Source organism: Coturnix japonica, chromosome 6 (assembly GCF_001577835.2).
Source record: "Coturnix japonica isolate 7356 chromosome 6, Coturnix japonica 2.1, whole genome shotgun sequence".
In the NCBI taxonomy this organism is placed as follows: Eukaryota; Metazoa; Chordata; class Aves; order Galliformes; family Phasianidae; genus Coturnix; species Coturnix japonica.
In genome coordinates this window covers 5,157,141-5,177,040 of record NC_029521.1, presented here as the reverse complement: position 1 = coordinate 5,177,040, position 19,900 = coordinate 5,157,141, and the positions used below count along the sequence as shown (strand labels likewise).

Here is a 19,900-nt window from a genome sequence, read left to right as displayed (position 1 = left end):
CTTGGAATTTCCTCAGTCTATAAGCTCACAAATGTTTATTTCCGTGTGAAAATAATGAGGTAGTGTTCAAATAATTAGCGCATTTGGCTTAGCATAGACACTCAATAGTCTTTTAAATCTTTAAGCCATTTGCATTAATTGTAATAAATCACTCCTTTAAATTAGGCGTTGCTTTAAATAGAAAACAGTGCAACTCCAGGGGTTTTGAAAGCTGCTGGATGGGAAAAGCCACCCATGCTGCTGAAACTGAACTGTGCGTTTCATTTCACAGCCAGTAGTAGAAATGTGTCAGTGAGTATCCTGTGATTTCAGAAAACATCTTGTACAGTGTAACAATGAGATGATTTCCAAAGACTGAAAAATTCCTAACCCTGAGAATGCATCTGGTTGTCTGGGATGTTTGTTGTAAACCTTCTATATGCATAAGAAAAGCATATTTTAAAAGATCCAACTAAGTAAAAGTATGATTAGATTATAACTGATGGTCCAACGAAAAACTTTGAAGTGCAACTTGAAATATATTTAAATGATACGAACATTGCAGAATAGAACTGGTTCAGGAAAGGTATTTTAGCACTGGCTGTATCTCCATTCCTGAAAATGCATAAAACAAAACAAAAAGAAAACAACACAAATAGCAAATCAATGAAAATGCCCTGGGATGGAAATCTGGTTGTAGAGTAAAAATAGCATCTTGGAGATGCCAGTGGTGGGTGACTTGCTCAGAGGGAACTATTGATCTCTGACATAGCATCTGTGACCACCATGCAAGAGGGAGCTGGAGACCTGTTACCACAGTGACTGCAAAGCACTGCAAAATGCTGCATGACACCCAGCCAAAATCTGTGTGGGGCTTTGGGCTGCCCCAAAAGGACTGTGAAGGTTTATCCCTCATCCCTGGCAGCACTGTTTCCTTTCTTCCTGCCTCTGTTATGCAAAATATCCCTTTGATACACAAAAGCACAACGCATTAAGTAGTTGTGATGCATTTCTGTGCTGCTTAGCTATATGCCTTCTGGTTCTTCATTTGATGGGTATTATGGGATATTTACTGGAAGACAATGGCACTCTGGGATTTAGAGTCAAGCTAAATTATTGGTAGCTTAGTATCTCATTATTCCTTTCTTCTGTGAGTCAGCGCCATTTTCAGAGCACCATCTGGCACCATGCAGTCAGCATCCCCACATGTTACAGTCATTAATAGCAGTTTGCTGATGCAGGTGTATTGGCAATCATCTAGCCTTGGGTGACGTGACAACAGGGCCCCAGCAGCTGTGGCAGTGGAGAGGCATTTTCCAAGCAGGTCCTCCTACACAAGCTGACTCTGCTGGAGGTTTGTTTGGTAGTATTGCAGCGACTTGGCATCCAGTCTTGACTGTCAGAATGGTGCTGTACCCTGGGATAACAAAGTTTAGGATATTAAATGTCTTTTTCCAAGACAACTGGACCTGCTGTGCTGGGGAGATGCTAGCTTTGGTGATATCTGAGGCTTGTGCTCCTGTGATGGCCTATAATGAGATACCCGTGTGGCAGCTTCTATGATTGTCCCCCACTTCTGTAACCTTTCAGACTGTTATATTTCAATGCAACATGTTGTGAGAACACTGCTCTTACTTCTTGGCATTGCTGTCTCTAGAACTACTGATAAAATGGGACTGGGCACCAGCTTTCTTCCTGGAGGGCAGATGAAGTGATCTTTGGGTTTTCTTTGTCCATGTTTTGATGTAGTCTGTGTCCTTGCAGCTAATGTAGGCAGCTCCTGAGCACCCTACTTGTCCTGTGTTGAGCTCTAGCTGCTGTACGGGGAAGGATCTTCTTTGGGAACGGTGGTAGAGATGTGGCAGAGTCCATAGGCTTCCAGCCTATGGTCTCCTCTTCTGTATGAGGTCTTTTGACTTCTTTTGGGTCTCTGAAGCCTAATACCCACCCAGAGGGTTGTCCCTGCTGCCATTCCTTTTTCAGACCTCAGTTCTCACGGCTGGTCAAGGCAGCAGAACGGAATCAGATGCAAACAGCAAGAGGAAAAACTAGACCTGCTTTTGAACTGGGTTTGTGCTTCTAATTGCACCATGCGGGTGTCATGAGAAATGTTTTATGGCTTTACAGTGGGAGCATCATAGTGTTTCACTGTGTTTGCTTCTGCGAGGATAGGCATGCGTCTAACAGGCAGCCTCTGGTAGCTTATTATCACAGCGAGAATCCTTTTGACTTAACAGAAGTGAGGTAATAAAAGCAGAAATCTCACAGAAGACACACTCTTTTAAGTGAACAAAGCTATCGAACTTGAAACCCGACTGTAAAAAGTTTCCAATTCAGATACATGCCTGGTGCACTATACCTTATAGTGTGTTTTGTGCTTCATGTGCCTTGTTTTACTGGTTAGCATTAGAGTTACACCTGTAAATATTAACAAAGGAGTTTCTGTGTTGAAATTTGAAAGGTATTTGGTGAGCCTGACTTCACAAAATCAATCTAATGGCAGTTTGTGTTTTAAGCAATTAAAGCTGTGTCATTCAACAACTAAAGTAGCATTAAGATACTGTGATAATCATCGTTGCTGCTCCATGCAGTAGATGAGCAAACTGTCTTCTTGTCATGAACTGATATTTTAATAAATTCATTTGTTTGGTGGGTGTTAAGGTGGAAACCACATTTGCGCTTTAACACATAACTTTGCATGTACTTATTGAATGTGGAGAGCTTTGTGTTCTACAAGTTTCATGTGTAGGGCTTTATCAGGGGAACTAGCTATTAGAGTATGTGGCTGTTCCCCAGGCTTATTGTTTATATATGTAAGACAGCATGAAAAAAGTCATTTTACTGAACATAACTCTTTAGAGATCTATTGTACCATCATCAACCTTCATTGGAAAACAATTACAAGGCTTCAAAAATGATTAACATGCAAGACTTATTTCTTTGTGGCTTTGCTTATGAGAATGACAGAAATTCTAATGCTTGATCTTTCCCTGGTGTATTCTTTATGGTTCAGTAAAAGCAGAAGTGGGAGAGGCAGATCATACAAGGTACAAAACAAGCAGGGAGAAGTATTTGCATAAGTGAAAAAATATTCAAGTAGCTCATTTTATTGAGCATTACTATTTCCTTGCAAATCTGGGGCCTTCTGCTAGGAATCTGTGCTCTGCTCTGTCTTCTGCTGGGTATTTCCTTGCTTAACTCTTCTAGGAAGGAATTTTTGACAGCTCATCCTGTGCTGGTCTGAACAGTAAACCTCCTAAGTGTGCCTAGAGCTAAGTTTGTTTTCAGTCATCGCTGCAGTCTCCAATGGAACTATCCAGTTTGTTTCTGCAGATGACATTTTCTTCTTGCTCTTTGTGTCAGGTCCTCCTGATGCAGAATTATATTGCTTTTGTGATTCTGCATAGTTAGCCGAGGGACACAAATGAATACTGCGTGGGGCTGGGAAAATATGATGAGGCCTTTTGTTGTCTGATAGCATTGGCGCCAACATCATGCAAGCTTTGTCTGAATTAACTGCTACCGAAAAAGATCTGTGTTGTTTCCTCTAGTCATCTGTCGACGATCCTCTGGGGTCTGATTACTACAACTCTAAGGATTCTATGATTCTATCATTTAATGGAGGAAGGCTTAGTCCTGGAGGACTCTGTGCCATGAGGCACCATGTTGCAGCTGGCACCTGCCCCGCTGTTCCAAAACTGGCCTTCATTTCCAGGTTTGATTTATAGAGCTGTCCTGCACAGTGCATCCTGTAGGAAGCTGGACTTGTTGCCAATTTCTGGTTGATAAAAGATGCATCTCCTCACCTGTAAAATGTACGTCATGTTTTCCAGCCTTTCATTCACCAGTGGGCTTTGACAGCTTGCAGAAGTCTGATGCTTTGGAGATGAGACTCTTCCTATTGAGCTTGGAGAAAAATGATCTGCCCTATTGCTTTGGGGTTTGTCAAGTGCTTGTGATGCACCTGCTTGTGCTGAGAACCTTTTTTTTTTTTCCTCATGTGTCTCAGGCTGTTCTGGCAAACTGTAAAGTGTTAGATTTGAAGTGATTGCTAGGCTTGGCTTAAATCAATACGAGGGAGATGGAAACGTATTTCAGGATGTTTCTTTGTTGGTCAACAAAATGCACCATCAAGAAACGCCGAAATCAGCTTTGAAGAAGAGAAATGCAACAGTAGCAGATGCAATTACAGTGCCTTGGTACTCTAAATCATCTCCTGTGTTCAGGGGTAAAATAAAAGTCAAAATAACTTTCATCTTTTGTTTGTATTTCCCCCCCAAAAAACTGGGGGTTCAGATTTGAGACAAAAGGAGCAATAGGAGAAGAGACTCAGAGCTGATGTGACCTTTTTGCTGATGAGGAACATCAGATGCTTTGTGATTAAAATTGCTGGTGTTTCTTGTTAATTAAATTAAAGCACGTGTGTATCCTAGATGTGGCCTCATTCTGGAGGGGTTTGTCCCAGCCGCTGGAAATGGTACTGAATGTTTTTATCCTTGTTTTGGGTGGAAAAGGTGGTACCGTTGCCTGAAAAGTGTGCCTTTTGCTTTTGGGGAAGGGGGAACAGGAGCTGATGCTGCTGATAGCAGTCAGCAGGGCTGTTTTCTTGTGGTCAAAAAAAGGATGATGCATCTGCTGTAGAAACAGAGAGCGCTAAGAAAGGGTTTGGAGAAGATAAAGGAGGATGTGCCCGGTTTCGATAAAGAAACTGTCATCAGCTAAAACACTGCGGAAAAATTGAGTATTCAGCTCTTTGGCTGAACTCAGAATGTTACAAATCAATGTGAAGAAGTTGTCGTACAGTATTAGATCGACCGTAATACTTCTGCTTTTTACACATCCCTCTGTTCTCCTGCTGAAAAATGTATATCTTGGTTTCTGTTGAGCTCTCAATTTTCCTGCCCCTTTCCACACTTGTTCACAGCCTCATGGTATAACTGTGCAGCCGTGATGCGTTTGAGAAGCACTGCTGTGACTTCAGGGGAACTGCTTGAATCGAGTGAGAATTGCAGAAATAGAAATCTATTCCTTTTGCTGTAGAAAACAAACTGAAGATAATAGGACAAATGTCAGAAACAACCATCTTCTGGAATTATTTACTGAGGAGCTTATTGTGGAAAAATGAATTTCCAGTGTATTCAAAAATCCATTGGACAGGTTTTTGCTGTCACATCGGGGTCAGCACATGGGATTTGTTTTGAACTGCTCCCATTTTAGATATTCAGGTATCTGATATGTACGTGGCCATAAACCCACCACCATCTGTGAGGAGCTGCCTGAGTATAGAATGACAAATATGAAGAATGAGTAATGTAATCCTCAGTTGTTTTTCATTTTCAGTATCAACATTGCTTTGATGGTAGGTTTGAAACAGGACACCACTCAGACCAGTTCTTTGAGGAAGGCCCGTTTGCAGGCTGGGGAGAAAAGGCACACGTCCTGAAGCCTGGTCAGACACCACACATGCCTACCTAACCTTGGTGGATATATGCAGAAACTTTTTTCTATTATTTCTGGAAGGTATTGGAGTCTTAAAAAACAAACACCCATTTATTCATTTATTTATTGTTAATGCAATGCTCTCACAATGTGATATTTATGTGGCATATAAAATATACACTGCCAAGTCATCGCAAATGAAAAAGATTGCATTTTAATTGCAGCACTTACTTAAATTACAGCTGCATGTGGAAGCACAGCAGCTTTTATTTGTTAGTTGAGTTATGCAAAGGTACATTGTGATACCAACGGGGTTTATTTCATCTGATGCGGTGCCCCTGTCTGTAGCAGCTTACTAAGATTTAATATAGATGTTGACATTGCCAAATGCGTGTATTTGCAGAAATTCACATTTGTAAGATTCACACTGTTGAAAAGAATGGACATTAGGTCTGCATTGTACACTTAGCATAAAATAGATTGAGCTGTACTCTCTTTGGTTACTAGTAAAGCTTCAGGAAATGTGAATGGTGCATGTTAAGTCTGTAGGTACAGGCACTGATCAGCAGAGGTGATGGACCGATGTATGTGAATTACTTCCAAGATGTTAAGAAATGGGTGCTGATTATGTGGTTGAGGCTGCTGGACGGAAGAGAAGTAAAGCTGAAGTTGATGGAACAGACTGTAAGAACATTTGGGAAGGTGTGGTTTTGCACAGTGTACTGATTATATTCTCCAAGCCGTCGTTGCAGAATGCAGTGTGAAGTATGGGATGATGAAAAGCAAGAAAAATAATTGGCTTGATCACTTAATGCTTCAGCGTGTGTGATAATAGGAGGGCACCGATCCCATTACAGAGGTATATGATAGCAGCTGATTCTAAACACATGGCTTGTGCTGAATGCTATTACAAATCCCTTCTGTTCCTGAAGGTATTCCTCAGTCTGCTGTGGATAGATGAGTCTTGCCTTATACTCTGAAGCTGGCTTGACCTGGTCTGCAATGAATTCAATGAGCTGACATCTGCCTGTCCCCAGATATATAAAAGCATTCTAATGTTCATTCTGAATATACCTGCAGAGTACCAGAGCAAATGCTGAGCCTTTTTTTCTTCTACTAGAAAAGACTGCATTTTAATGCATTAAGTAATGAAATAAAACTTGCTTTATGTTAATATAATGGCTGATATATATCTAGAAGGTATATATGCCAGTGCGTGCTGTAAGTATTTATTCCACCTGAAATGAGAGTTACTGAGGAGGCTGTACAAATGATCTAGAGCAAGCCTTAAACTAATGTGGGATGTTGTTATACTCTTTACACATTTGAATTGGGTCCAAAAATGTCACGACTTTCTTCTTCCTACTTTGCCTTTCTTAGCCTTAGTTTTTCTAAAGAATTAGCAAAAAAGGGTTTTCACTGCAGCAAATCTCATCTGTTTTTTTCCTGCACAGGTACTGACTTGATACAATCTACTCACCACTGGAAGGCATCTCTTTAACTGGAGAAAGCAGTATATGAAAATGGTGAAATGGAGCTATGTGGAGTGATCTGGAAGGAGCTGTGTTCTCTGCTGGTAGGGTGAGTTATTTGGTGGCTAAAAAGATATGCTAAACCAAAACAACTCATATTTTGGAGCATAATATATTGGACAGTTAAAAGCTGATGCAGATGCTCAGGATCTAATGGTGTTAGATGAAGTACCGAGTATCTGCTCTGCAAAAGCAGTGCATCATAAAGCTGTAAACAAAAGCATTCACCAGTGATTAAAATGATTATTCAGTGCTATTAATAGCCATCTTCCCCTCTAGGTGATGAGGAGAGAGCAAGTCTCTTATCTGGCAAGGACATTTGTACTTGTAGTGCCAGTATTGTCACAAGGCTGTGCACATGCCTGGTTTTTTTTACATGGTAAGTGACTCATCAGGCTGCCATTTCCAGACAGGTATCTGGTAGACTCTCCAATATTTCTGTAATGGTGGGATAGGCTGATCAAGCTTCTTACAAGTATTCTTCGTTTATAATGTACCCTAACCACTATAATTCTCTTGGGTCTTGACTTCCTTCTTCTCCTTTGCATTGTGTGCTGTGCTTGAAGATGTGTGGAAACCTTAAAGAAATGAAAACAAAAATTGCTTGGGTGCTATTCAAGCTTTTGAAAGTGGATCTTTTCAAGGACCGTTGCTTGAGATCGTGAGATCTCTCTGCTGTTTGACTCACCTTGTTCATTTCCACTCTTGCCTCTTTTGTATTTCTTTGTCTGTATAGATAAGGAACAAGGTTGTTGACACTCCTCTGGGCTGACAGTGAAGCTCTCAGTCAAAGAATACAGACTTGATCTCTTCTGAGTTATTGTTCCAATCCTCACCTGTAAGCTGCCGAGGATAAGCACTGCACCTCAGAGCCAATTGTTACTTCTATATTTATTGCTTATTGTGAAGCAGTAGAAGCTGTTGATGTTTTAAGCGGTGTCATATTTTCAAGTGGGGGAGGCTCTTTCCTGTGCAAATACTTCTGAAGAACTAGATACTGAACAGTGCTGGGCAGTTTTAGTGCTCCGTACTGGAATCAGTAGTTGTACAGATTCATAAAACTTGCTGAAGTAGCGTAACTGGAAAAGATTTACACCTTACAAGTATAACATCACTACCTAAAGAGGCTGATGTATTATTATGTGGCCACTCTCCTTACAGCTTCAGCTGCTGGGTTTTGCTGGCATAGTGTGGTCTATGTAGTGTTCTCAGCTCAACATTTGCATAGGGAATAGGAAAAAGGTCTGTTGAATGAAAATGATCAATTTAAAGCTCCCCTCCCAAGTAGCAAATAGTTTTCCCCCCTTTCTGGTTTCAGCTGGACTAAACTGCAGCAAACAGCGAATTTTCTAATAAAACACCTTATCTGAAGTTCAAAGGCGCAATCCAGCTTTAGCTGTTACTATTGGATTCTCTCAGAAAAAGCAAGTTCCTCTCCAGGTAGTTCTGCTGAGAGTTGTAATATAATTGTAATAATTTAAAGAGCTGCCAGGTGGCACACTATGAGTACTCCTAGACATGGGTTTGCCTATCGGTTCACAAATATTATTTGTCATAAAATGAAAGATTTCTAGATGAAGCAAAAATGAAAGAAAAGGCTTTGTCTGTATGATGAGTAAAATATTGCCCAGAGAATGTAAAAGCATTTTAATAGAGGCGGACTGGGAGAGGAGTGATAGCAGGAGCACTGCGTACAGTGTAGGCAGATGATCTTTGCATGTACTACATTTATGGGCAGCACAGGGGCAGGCTTACTGATAAGCTCCAGGTGCTTTTCTGTTCTGGGGAGATTCAAAGGTGCAGTAAATCCAATTTAGCTGAGTAGTTGAGCAAGGTTTACAATTGCTTTGTGTCATGAAAGAGGAGCAAAGCAAGCAGACTTTATGCATGAATTTGGCCCATAAATGTCAAAGAAATGAAGGGTGTGGGATAACGGTGCGTTTCTCATGTTCTTTGTGCCACCCACGTGCATCTGAGCTTCAAGCATTTGTGAGCATAGCTTTATGTCCAAATGGATGGATAAGTACACAACTGCTCACACTGGATGTGCAGATAACGTTTGTACCAGAGCACATGTGTTGTGGGTGTTAGGAAACACTTCTTTACAGAAAGGGTAGTTAAACACTGGAATAGGCTCCCCAGGGAGGGGGTTGAGTCACCATCCCTGGATGTGTTTAAAAGCCGTTTGGATGTCGTGCTCAGATATATGATTTAGCAGAGGGTTGTTAGAGTTAGAGTACTACGGTTAGGCTGCAGTTGGACTTGATGATTTTTGAGGTCTTTTCCAACCTGAGTAATTCTGTCTATGATTCTAAATCATATAATTCTTCCTCTCCCCATAACTGATAAAAGAGATTTGTAGATTCTCTGCTGCTTCCTCTTGATTCACTTGGCATTACTCTGAAATTCACAACTCTATTCATGAGCTGAGCGTGCAGACTTTTGCTGCGATGTAGCTCAGACCATTACAGCTGTTACCATCATTAGTTACCATATCAAACTGGGTAATGTACATCACGCAGTATCACAGGCTGCAATGGTAGTAAATCTTGTAATATGCAGAAAACTACAACCCATAAACAGTTTAAATGTTCGACGTAAAAGAAGAGCTGATGTTGCTGGCAGTTTTATCATATTTACATAAATGTTTCCTTACAGCAGAATGAAACCAATGAGTTAAAGGCTGTAAATGGAGCATATTAAGACTGCTTGTTAAGGGAAATCTCCTGAAACTGTTAGAATGAGGGATACAGGATCATGGGAATCCAGTGAATATGGTTTCTTCTCCCAAATTTTGTTATTAGATTGTACCTCTGGATTTGTAACAGGCCCCTTTAGTTGTCCCTTTATATGCACTTAGACCTCATTTTTGGGCCTGCCATCCAAAATCTGGAAAGAAAACTCTCTAACTCCAGGGAGGTGCTAGATAGAAGCATTCCTTTATTGCTCACAATACATATCAGGTGACTTGACAAGCAAGCACACTCTCTCAGAGTTTAGGCTCTACATTTGAACAGTGCATACATTTGAACATACATATGCAGTACACTGATGTACAAACTCATTCTTTTTCAGTGTCTCATAGATTGTGCTAATGTCCCTTCAGCCATGCTTGGTAGTATCTAGGGTGGTCGAGTGCTCACCTACCTCTTCACCATTTTCCACATCAGCTTCATCACTGAGGTTTTTGACTCACTTTTTACTGCTTTTCCCCAATTTGAAAAATTTCCATTGCTTATTAAGCTGTAATGAGCAACTTTTAAAACAATATATGTGGAACCCAAGGAAGAAGTCCTCATACCTTCTGAGGCAAAACGTAAAAGTATTCTATTATGTCACCAGGGCAAAATTATTGAGGAAAGCAAGACTATTCATCCACTAAAGTTGAAATGGAAAGTTTTAGTACTATCATTCATGGATTTCTTTCACTAAACTAACATATTGGTTCTTCAATGAATGTAAGAATCCCTATTGCTCAACAAACGAGCCTCTATCAAGCCATTCACAGAAGCCTTAAAAAGCTTTTGAATTTAAAATCCTGGTTTCATTATTCACTGTCATAAGTAACTTGTTCAAACCGACTATTAGATGAGACAGAGCAATACAAAAGACGAATACCTAACTCTTCCCCTACCACTGTGTTCTTTTAGGTCTGTCCCTGCTTCCAGACCCAGGTTAAATGGCTTTTGGGATGGCAGCAAGACCCTGGCCAGCTTTCCTTCCTGTAGTCCTGCCTCACCTGGCTCTCTGCTCCTCCTTACATCTGTAACAACAACAACAAAAAGACTCACTTAATCAAAAAAGGCTTTTCTTTCCCCATTCTCACAAAAAGACCAGTTTAGGGTCCTCCGGGATCTTTACAGATTTAACCTCCTTATCTCCGTTGTCCCTTTAAGTGAGGACAGCCTGCTTTTTATCAGAGAAGAAGTTGTTTCCTTTTCATATAGATTTAAACACAGTTTGACTATAGAGGGACTAGTTGCAGTGAGTTCTGAAGGTCTCTTCTTGTGCTTTGTTGGCCGTACAACATCTGTCAGTGAAGTCTGGACTCTGCGCTGGCCTTTATGTCCTCTATTAATGATATCACAAAGCCTTAGAAGAAACAAATATCAAAATAGATCATTGGATGTAGCACACCCTTGTCTCTATAGGGATACAGTTTATGAACTGATGTTGGTGGCTGGACTACATGACCTTAGGTGTCTTTTCCAACCTTAATTATTCTGTGATTCTTAAAAGAGACCAGCCATGTTCCTTCTGGCTGCCATCAGATTTGAATCCAGAAGACCTTTCTTTTATACCACCATGCCTAGATTTTACAAATACATCCAAATACATCATCAAGTTAGGGCTGATAAGATTTGCAGTTTGAACTGTCTTATACTATGACTTGATTTAAACTAGACATGCTCTTGTGAAAAGTGTAGCAGAATATTTTGGATTTCCAGCAGTCTAGGGGTTTGTCTGTCTGCAAATACTGCAGAGCAGTTCACCCAGTTGCATGAAACTCTGCAGTTTAAGAGTTTCCTTTGTGTTGGTGAAGGTTGTTCTAGCCACCTTGATGAGAACAGCGATGCTGTTTTCCAAATCCCGTCATAAGTTGGCTTGCTGTCTGAAAGCAAACTCCAAAAATGTCCATGTGAGTCATTTGCCAGAGAACAGAACTATGCCAAGGTTTGGTATTTCCTTTTGTTTGGTATCCTGTAATGCAGTGCAGCAGCTGTGAGCCAAGTTTATTAGTATTGTACTGATATGTAAATAAGAGCATCTGTAATGTGCTTAGTTATAATAGCTGCAAATCGAGTAGTGCTTTGGTTTCCTGCTTACTAATCAGGCCATCTGTATTTAACTGAGTGCTTTTCATGCTACCACTGGGCTGTATTTTCCACCTAGTCCATAGAGGTATGTTTATGATGGGAAATGCTTCTACTGCTGTAGTTAATTTGGCAGAAACAGACAAGCTAATCTATTTTAAAATCTTAGTAACTGTGCTGATCTCTTTTCCTGGGTTGAAACCAGCACATCTCAGACCCTTAATTTTTCCTGTTGTATGGAGTGTCATCCTATTAAACTGTGCGGCAGAGGCGTGCAAAAAGCTCATGATGGTTGCTGGAGCCCAAATCTAAAACAGCTCTTTAAAATTGTTTCCTGTCAAAGGATGATTTATCATTTTAATTTTCACTACAGCAGTAAAGGTGGTTAAAAGAGCCTTTTGAATGACTTTTTTTTTTCATCTGACATAACCTCATTATGGTTTCAGAGTATTTACTTTGCCAAAACTACAACCAGTATGCGTGTCCTTTACCTGCCCAGAGCTCTCCAGAGATCAATGGCCTATTCCATCTTAACCCCTCACTTTCAACTATTTTACTTGATTTTGAAAGTCTAAAATCTCCCCTAAGGGAACAGTGTCACTGAATTCAGTGAAATTCAGCCTGAGAGAGCAACTCAAGTATACTGTGATCCTACTGGCTAGTCCTAAACTGAAATCCAGGGCAGGAATACAATGACAAGAGAGTACCAAACATACACGGTTTAAAATGGTGTGAAGACACTGATTTTTGGCTGAAGGCTCAGTTTATGATTTATGTATTTGCAGTATAGCTTCTAACAATTTACAAATGTAATCAATGTTGTCTCTTCTCTTCTCCTTTCATTCCCACTTGGCTGTCTTTCCCCAGCATTGGTGCTCACATGCCATCGCTTGTACTCACATCCCAGGGCGGCCCAGATGGAAATCTCATGGCCAGTGTGAGTTCCCCCATGACAAATTGAAATCTAAAAGTGTCACCTTCACCATTATGGGGCCAAACTAACTAATTTTCTTTACTGAAGAAATCCAGTTCTCTTTATTTCTGCCATGCCTGTGGAGGATGTGACAGCATCCTGAGCTTGTCTCCATCTTTTCCCACCTGCCTTTCTTTGATCTGAGCTGTAATCTTGCCTGAATTGAAGGATTTTTGGGGAAAAAAAGATCTCAGTTTGTTCAGTTGTTACAGAAGGCAGCACAAAGTTTATCCAAAATGAGGTACCTCAGCACTAATATGTTAGAAATGTAATAACAAAACAGGTAGTGCTGCTTAACTGCACACTAATGAGAATTCACTGCATGTGTGTCCAGCTTTTTACTGATGATTAAAGGACTGTCTCGTGCCTTCCTCTACTGCAACTGAGAGTTGGTAACACGGAAGGTATCGCCCCATGTCTGTATTACTCTTTGCCTCTTCTTAGCCTCTGCTTACGGCCACCACTCTCAAATGGTGACTCCAATTTTGGTGGATTCACCAAAATGCTGCCAGTGCTGGCCTGCTTGTATGTTTCATTTCTTTTAACAGCTTACTGCAGTGATTCTTCCTCCAGCCAAGACTGTAAATGTTGAGTGTTCAAACCCTGAAGTAAATATTGCCTTTCTCTCATATCTTTCTGACCTGCAGCTTATTCTCAATAAGGATTCTGTACTGTATGTTTGGAAAGCTCCCTGGACATTTTGTGTACGCTTGCAGTATGCAATGCAGATGGCACAGTGTCCCAGAGAAAGGGAACCTGGAGTACTTGAAAGATGAACAGAGCAGTAATGTTTCCTCTCAAAACTGAAATACAAATGTTGTAAATGAATTCTCAGACCACCTCTACTAGTTAAGGCCTAGGAAAAAAGAGAGATTTCAGAGGAAACCCTTAACTCTGTGACATCAGTGACTCTGCTGTGGTCTATTCGAGATATATTTGCTATGAAGGAAAAGGGTGGCAGTGAGGTGCCAATGAAATACTTCTGATATGCATCAAGGGTTAAAACAACAGCATCTTATGGAAATGAATTTGGTTCAAGGCTGCATATTATGCTTTTTAGAGATAAATAGTGCAGTGAGAAGCTTTAAAATATGCAATCAAGAGAAAAATACTCTCAATTTGTATATTTCAAAAGTAAAAAATGAACACATTTTGTCAGAGGTGTTCAGAGCGGCTCATTAGCGTGAATTAGAAAGAGTCAGCCTAAGGAATTAGAGACATTTGTTAGAATCTTTACAACAATGTTTCAAGCTGGAAATTAGCTTGGGTTTTAGTGTTGTTTGTTTTGAAGCTTTTGTATTTTTGGAAACTATTATACTGAGGTAATGTTTGGTTTCTAACGACTAAGATATGGGTGGTCAACAGTGATGCAGTCAGGTACAAACAGCAAACAAGCAAAATGAAAGCAGAGGCAGTCTCAAAAAGAACTTAATGTGAGTAGCAAAGCAATGAGTAATTTCTAAGTAGAAGTTATAGGGAAAAAAAATATGCAAAAAAACTGCAAGTGAATAAAAAAACATGGCAGAAGACATCAAACAACCAGCAAGGTCAGCACAATATGCTTAGTGGCAGATAAAGCTATAAATCTTCAGAACTTGTGATTTATAATAAGCAGGTCAAGAATTGCAAAAGGAAGATGTAATATGGCTTGAATACGCTTGCAAAAGGGGTAGATCTGGGATTAAATGTCCTCTAAACAAGAAATCCTTAAGCCTTTTTGGGATCTTCTGATGCTAAGCATCGCTTAGGAGAAACATGCCTTGTAGAATGCATAAATAGAAAGTCTGCTTTGGAGTTTTATTAGGACACGCATGGGTAAAAAGTTAAAATGTCTTCCAAGTGGATTATATATATCACATAGTACACATATGGTGTATGTATGGTGCACGTATAGCACGTGTATGTTCTCTAGAGGAACAAGGAAACATTTCTAACAAATCTTGAGACTGAAGGAATACTGAAATGATAACTTTATCATAAAGCAAAAGCAGGATTTTAAGAACAGTAGCTTTAATGAAAAGATAATGATGAATGAAATTGAATATTATTGCCAGGTTCAGACTCAAGACTTGCAGAACTTTTGGAAGTACATCTGCATTACCTCTCACGTTTTGTTAGGTGCCAGGAGACCTCTATGGCCTTAACCATGAATATAGGTTTAAATTTTGTTACGGTCACGCTAACCTGGCTTCAAATTGCATAACCTTTTATTTGCACTGCTTAATTGTTGCATCTTCCCCAGATGCAAAGGTGTTTTTAATAATTGTCTGTTTATTTTTCATTGTCAGCATTGCTGTGACATTAAGCATGTTTTTATCAAGATATCCTATTGCTGATACTATTGAGAACTGAAAAAGAGCATCCTTAACACTTGATGTTTCCTGGAGGTTATTTTGACATGCTTAGCACAAAATTCTAGAAGAAAACATTTGTAGGCAGTTTTCTTTTTAATACGATGGATTTAATCAACTGTATAATTCCATTTGATCTGTTGTATGATTCAATCCATTGTTTAATCTAGCCTTATGTGGGGATGGAAATGGAGTGGATGGCTTTAATAGTTGTTTGACTCAAGGATGAGTTTAGGTAATTGGATCTGGAGGAAGAGAGTTCTGTGCTTTTAATATACAGCTAAGATACTGCTGTCACACTTCAGAGCTGAATATTCCTGAGGAATGAAGTGAATGGAATCAAGAAATGTTAAATTACACTAATTTGGAAATTGTACAGATGACGCGTTAATTGAGGATGACGTTCTGGAGGAGCATGAAGGGGAAAAATGTCTGTCTAAGGACAGAACTGGAGGAAAATAGAGTAAGAAAACACTGTGTTTAGATACAGAAGTCATACAATGAAAATTGGGTACTAGCAGGGATCCTTCCTAAAAATTGAATCTCTTCTGCCTTTGTCTTTCCAAATGGAAGGTGCAGAGGGGCTCTGCTCGAAAATGAAATGCTTGGAGCATTGGTGCTGGGGTGCTGCCACAGGAATTGGGCTTCCCATGGGCTCACATGTATATGGAGCAGCTGCTGACATCCCACACTTGCGGCTCACGCCAAGTTGGAGCTATATCTCATGGGGCTCAGGTTCTGGGGTAGGCTGCTGCTGTGCCAGTGAATTCATTTGGAGGGAACTAAGAAAGATTTGGGTTTTGTTCCAGAGCAGAGTGAAGTCAGGTATCCAGCTGCTCTGTGAAATACAATATTTCTGCCCTAGATATTGCAAGAGATGAATGCAGTGTGCTTTTGGTCCATACTGGTCAGGACCTGTAGAGTTTGTGCAGGGCTGGACTGTGCAGTGCAAGTTGTTTGGGATCATCGTGAGCAGAGACAGACCAAAGGCACTCAGCCACGTTCCTTTCTGGCCTCCAGTGGCCTTGAGAGTGTCTATCCATAATAATGCTGAGAAAATCAGTCACAACAAAGTTGAGAGAAATAATGGCTTGAGGAAATTCAGATACTCGTGGCTACGACAAGTAGTGTGCAAGGAGCTCCTCTGGTATGATGGTTTAGAAATTTCTTTTTGCAAAGACTAAACTTTAGACAATACAAACTGCTGTGCAAAGAAAAACTAAGACAAAAGCTATTTTCTTTACCTCAAATACCCCAGGAATTGACTAGATAAAAGAAATATATGGTGAAGCGAAAACAACAGTTGCAAAACTACTGCATTGACTGAGCAGCAAGGTGTTAAAGTTTACGAGGAACAGTAAGCATTTACCCAGCAGGGAAATGATAGTGCCCAGCTGCAATCATACGAATGGCAAGAGAACTAAGATTTAGCACCGTGCTATCTCCAAATGGATGTGCTGGAGACGGGAAAGGAGGTAGGCGATGAAGATAAAGGAGATGATACACAGTCCCAGAAAGAGAAGAAGAGCCTGCTGCTCTGCATAATGTAATAAATGCAGTTCCACTGGCTGCGAGAGAGGCTGCAAATTAACCTTAGGCAGTGAAAAGTAAAAATAGTCTTAGAAGTGAATAGGTCAGTGCTCAATTAGAGAAACAATTGCATAGCCATTAAAATCACAAGGTGGAGGACTGCGAGCAAATGGAGCAAAATGTGGAAAGGAATGAAGGGTGTCTGAGAGGAAAATAATGGGGGAATTCTGGTGCTTCTCCATTGGAATGAAAGTAATGACCTTAACCAACACAGAACATTCAACAGAAGGTAAACGTGGCTCCGTTAAAGGCTGTAAATGTTAGATACAAGTGACTTCTAATGAGGAATACTGAAAATGGAAAACACCCATGATGCCCTTAAAGATAGAGCACGCAGAGCCTGAAATGAGAGCATTTACTTTGGTGTCAGAGGGCTAATGGCTGCAATATTTAAGAGAAAACTTAAGTTTGAGGACAAGGGAAAACCCAAATTACTCCACATTGATTCTGTGTATGTGATCTCAGCTCTGCTGCTTCTCTGTTGCTTCTCAAGGTCTCTCCAAAAGACATACAGCTCTGTGTGATGGAGCATCTGCAGCAGCTGGGTCAGGCCTTTGATGGGCTGGCTAATTACACCATGATAGCCAAATTAGGTGCCTTCAGCTTATGCTCTGCTGGTGAGGGCTGCAGCAGTGCTTTGATGGAGTGTGGTATCTCTGCTGGGAGTAGTTAAAAGGGTCCTGAAAGAAATGAGCAGAAGAATAGTTTGGTTTTAGAAGTAGTGGTGATAAAGGAAACCAGTTCTGAGTCAGTTACTCTGCTGACAAAAAAAGCAAGAAATGGTCACAAATTCTGTATGGTCTCATTAAGAATATTTACCTACTGAATGGTAGATGAACAAAATACTTCACCAATATTTTCCAGTTTTAATGTTTGGGCTAATTGTAAGCAAATCCTGCCTATCTGGGGAAGAGAGATTAAAAATAAAACCAGAGATGTTCAAAATTAGATGGAAGTATGCCAGTCTCTTTTGATATTCCTATGCCTGTACTGGAGTGTTGTTTCATGGGGTCACAGTCTTGTCACTAGACTTTTTAATGCTTTTTATTATTCTTATTCTTATTATTTATTTCTTCTTCTTATTATTATTATATTTTAATGTAAGTCTCAGGTTTGGTTGTCTGGACTTGATTGTGAAGCCAGCAAGGCAATAGAAGGAGAAGAACAGGCTGGATACTTGATTTTTGTTTTCTAGGTTTCAAGTGTTGTCTAGGTGGAGGGAGATGTTGACACAAGGCTTGTGTAGCAGAGGTGGAATTGCTGGCAGACGGCCCTCTGCACCTATGGTAGAAGGCACAAAATCACAGCCAATAAAAAATAATTGGAAGAGAAAAGCATGAGAATGAAATGTCAAATAGCCCTGAAAGCATTAAAATAGGAGAGAAAATTATTTGTAAATATATAGCAGGGACTATGCTATCTCCCTTTATGAGTGGAAAAGTGCAATTATAGGTTAAGGGCACATGCCCTGGTATTAAGTATCTAATTGGAATTATTTATCACTGTTTATTAGAAGGTGGGTTGAGCACGTCAGTTGTTGATTAAAATTATATGGCTTGGCAGCAAACAATCTGCATAAGTAGGTAGTGTGGTACAGACGGTACCAGAATGATTGGTGAAAAATTAGCAGCTTTAAAAGTGGTAGGACATTAAAAATAAATAAAATAAAGCAGCAATTCTTGCTTTTCCTGCATGCTATGCTAAATCCTTAAATCCTGGCAGTGTCTGCCTGTTACTCGCTACAAAAGAGTTAGTCCTGATGATATTCCAGTTGAGTGGGGACAGTGGAGGGGTGACAGGGAGAGACTGCTGTGCCACCTGCAAAAGCTGCTGTTCTTCAGATCCCGGACAATATTCTCCCTCAAACAAAAAGGGAGCCAAGCTGGTCAAGGATTAGTGTGGAAGTGTCTGTGTGTGTGGAAAAGTATATATTCTGGTTTTTTTGACTTGTCGCTGTGGGTTGTTGTTCTCTATTACTGTGGCAGGTCTTGATTGCACTAACATCTATTCCATTACTATGTGCATATTATTACCTGTTCACATATTTCCCGTCCTGTAGGCAGCTAAAATTCAGATCCAGAAATTGGCTTCTTGGTAGTGCGCCATTATTGTAGAGGTAAGAACCCCACAGAAGAGCATGGGGCTGTCATGGCAAGACTGTTATTTAATTACTTAAAAGCAGCGTTACCAAGGAGATCTGTAGTCTGAGCACGACCGACCTTTATGGCTTTCTAATGAGTCAGCTCAAACAAGACCCAGTGGCAGGCTGGAATGGAGGAAGCAAAATGCTTTGTTTGATCTGCTGATGATTTGTTCTACATCTCTGCAGGTGGTTGTGTCCCGCCTTGTGTCCATGGCTTGTCATCCAGGGCAGAAAGGATGGCTTTAAAGGGTGTGCCAGAGGTTCCAGAGATAAGCACAGTGGTGGAAGTTCAGCCAATTTTTGCATGCAACAAGCCTGATAAGGAAACAAGAGGCAGACACCAGAGAATTGCTTCATTAACTACATTTTCCATCCTGCTGGCTCCTGTGCACTAGAGAAGTCAAGTGAAATAAGCAGATATAAATACAAAATAATACAAAAGCAAATGGGAGTTGAAGCTGTATTAAATATGGGATAAGTGAAAGGCCGGTTTAGATATATTTCTTGTCACTGCTTTTAAAAAGAAGCTTCCAAGCAGACTGATAGCTCTAGGGGTCGGAAGGTGCTCGGGAAGCATTTCACCTCTAAGAGCAGGTCTGCACAGCAGGGTTTGGGTGTCATGGCTTTTATGCATGCAGGGATGTGTTGCCAGTATTTCAGCTGTGTCCAGCAAGAAATTCAGGGATGTTAACAGCTCAGAGAGGGGTTGTGCTATGTGAGTTGACTTTAGGGAGGTGCTGGGAAATCTCTGTTTGCTCGGATGGATTTAGCCCACTAATGAGTGTGTCCCTCAACTCTGTCTGCACATCCAGGACTCATTGCTACGCTGCTTTGCAAATATTGTGGGGAGTATTTCTGCATGAGAATATTTTAAATGTAGTGCATTTTGAAGGCATTCATGTGTTCAGGGCACTGTGTGAGTAATCAGAAAATGGGATGATTGTAGCTGGACTGGCTCAAGTGGAAAAGAAAATAGTGTGGTTGTGTTCATTCAGCTGGCAGTGTTGCCCTGACTACGGGGGGTCAGGGGTGGCCAAAACGGAATGATATAATGGAGGCTTGTAGCACATAGTTACAGT

The 19,900-nt window shown here is 40.5% G+C and overlaps 1 long non-coding RNA gene across 1 annotated transcript in view; it reads left to right on the top strand.

The window, feature by feature from the left end:
• LOC107315642 overlaps positions 1–19,421 on the top strand; it is an 88,391-nt gene extending 68,970 nt beyond the window's left edge. Inside the window, exons 2-4 of the long non-coding RNA XR_001555983.2 lie at positions 6,873–6,999; positions 7,230–7,329; positions 19,008–19,421. This is a non-coding gene — a long non-coding RNA (uncharacterized LOC107315642). The remainder of the gene's footprint in view (positions 1–6,872; positions 7,000–7,229; positions 7,330–19,007) is intronic.
• The last annotated feature ends 479 nt before the right edge of the window (positions 19,422–19,900 follow it).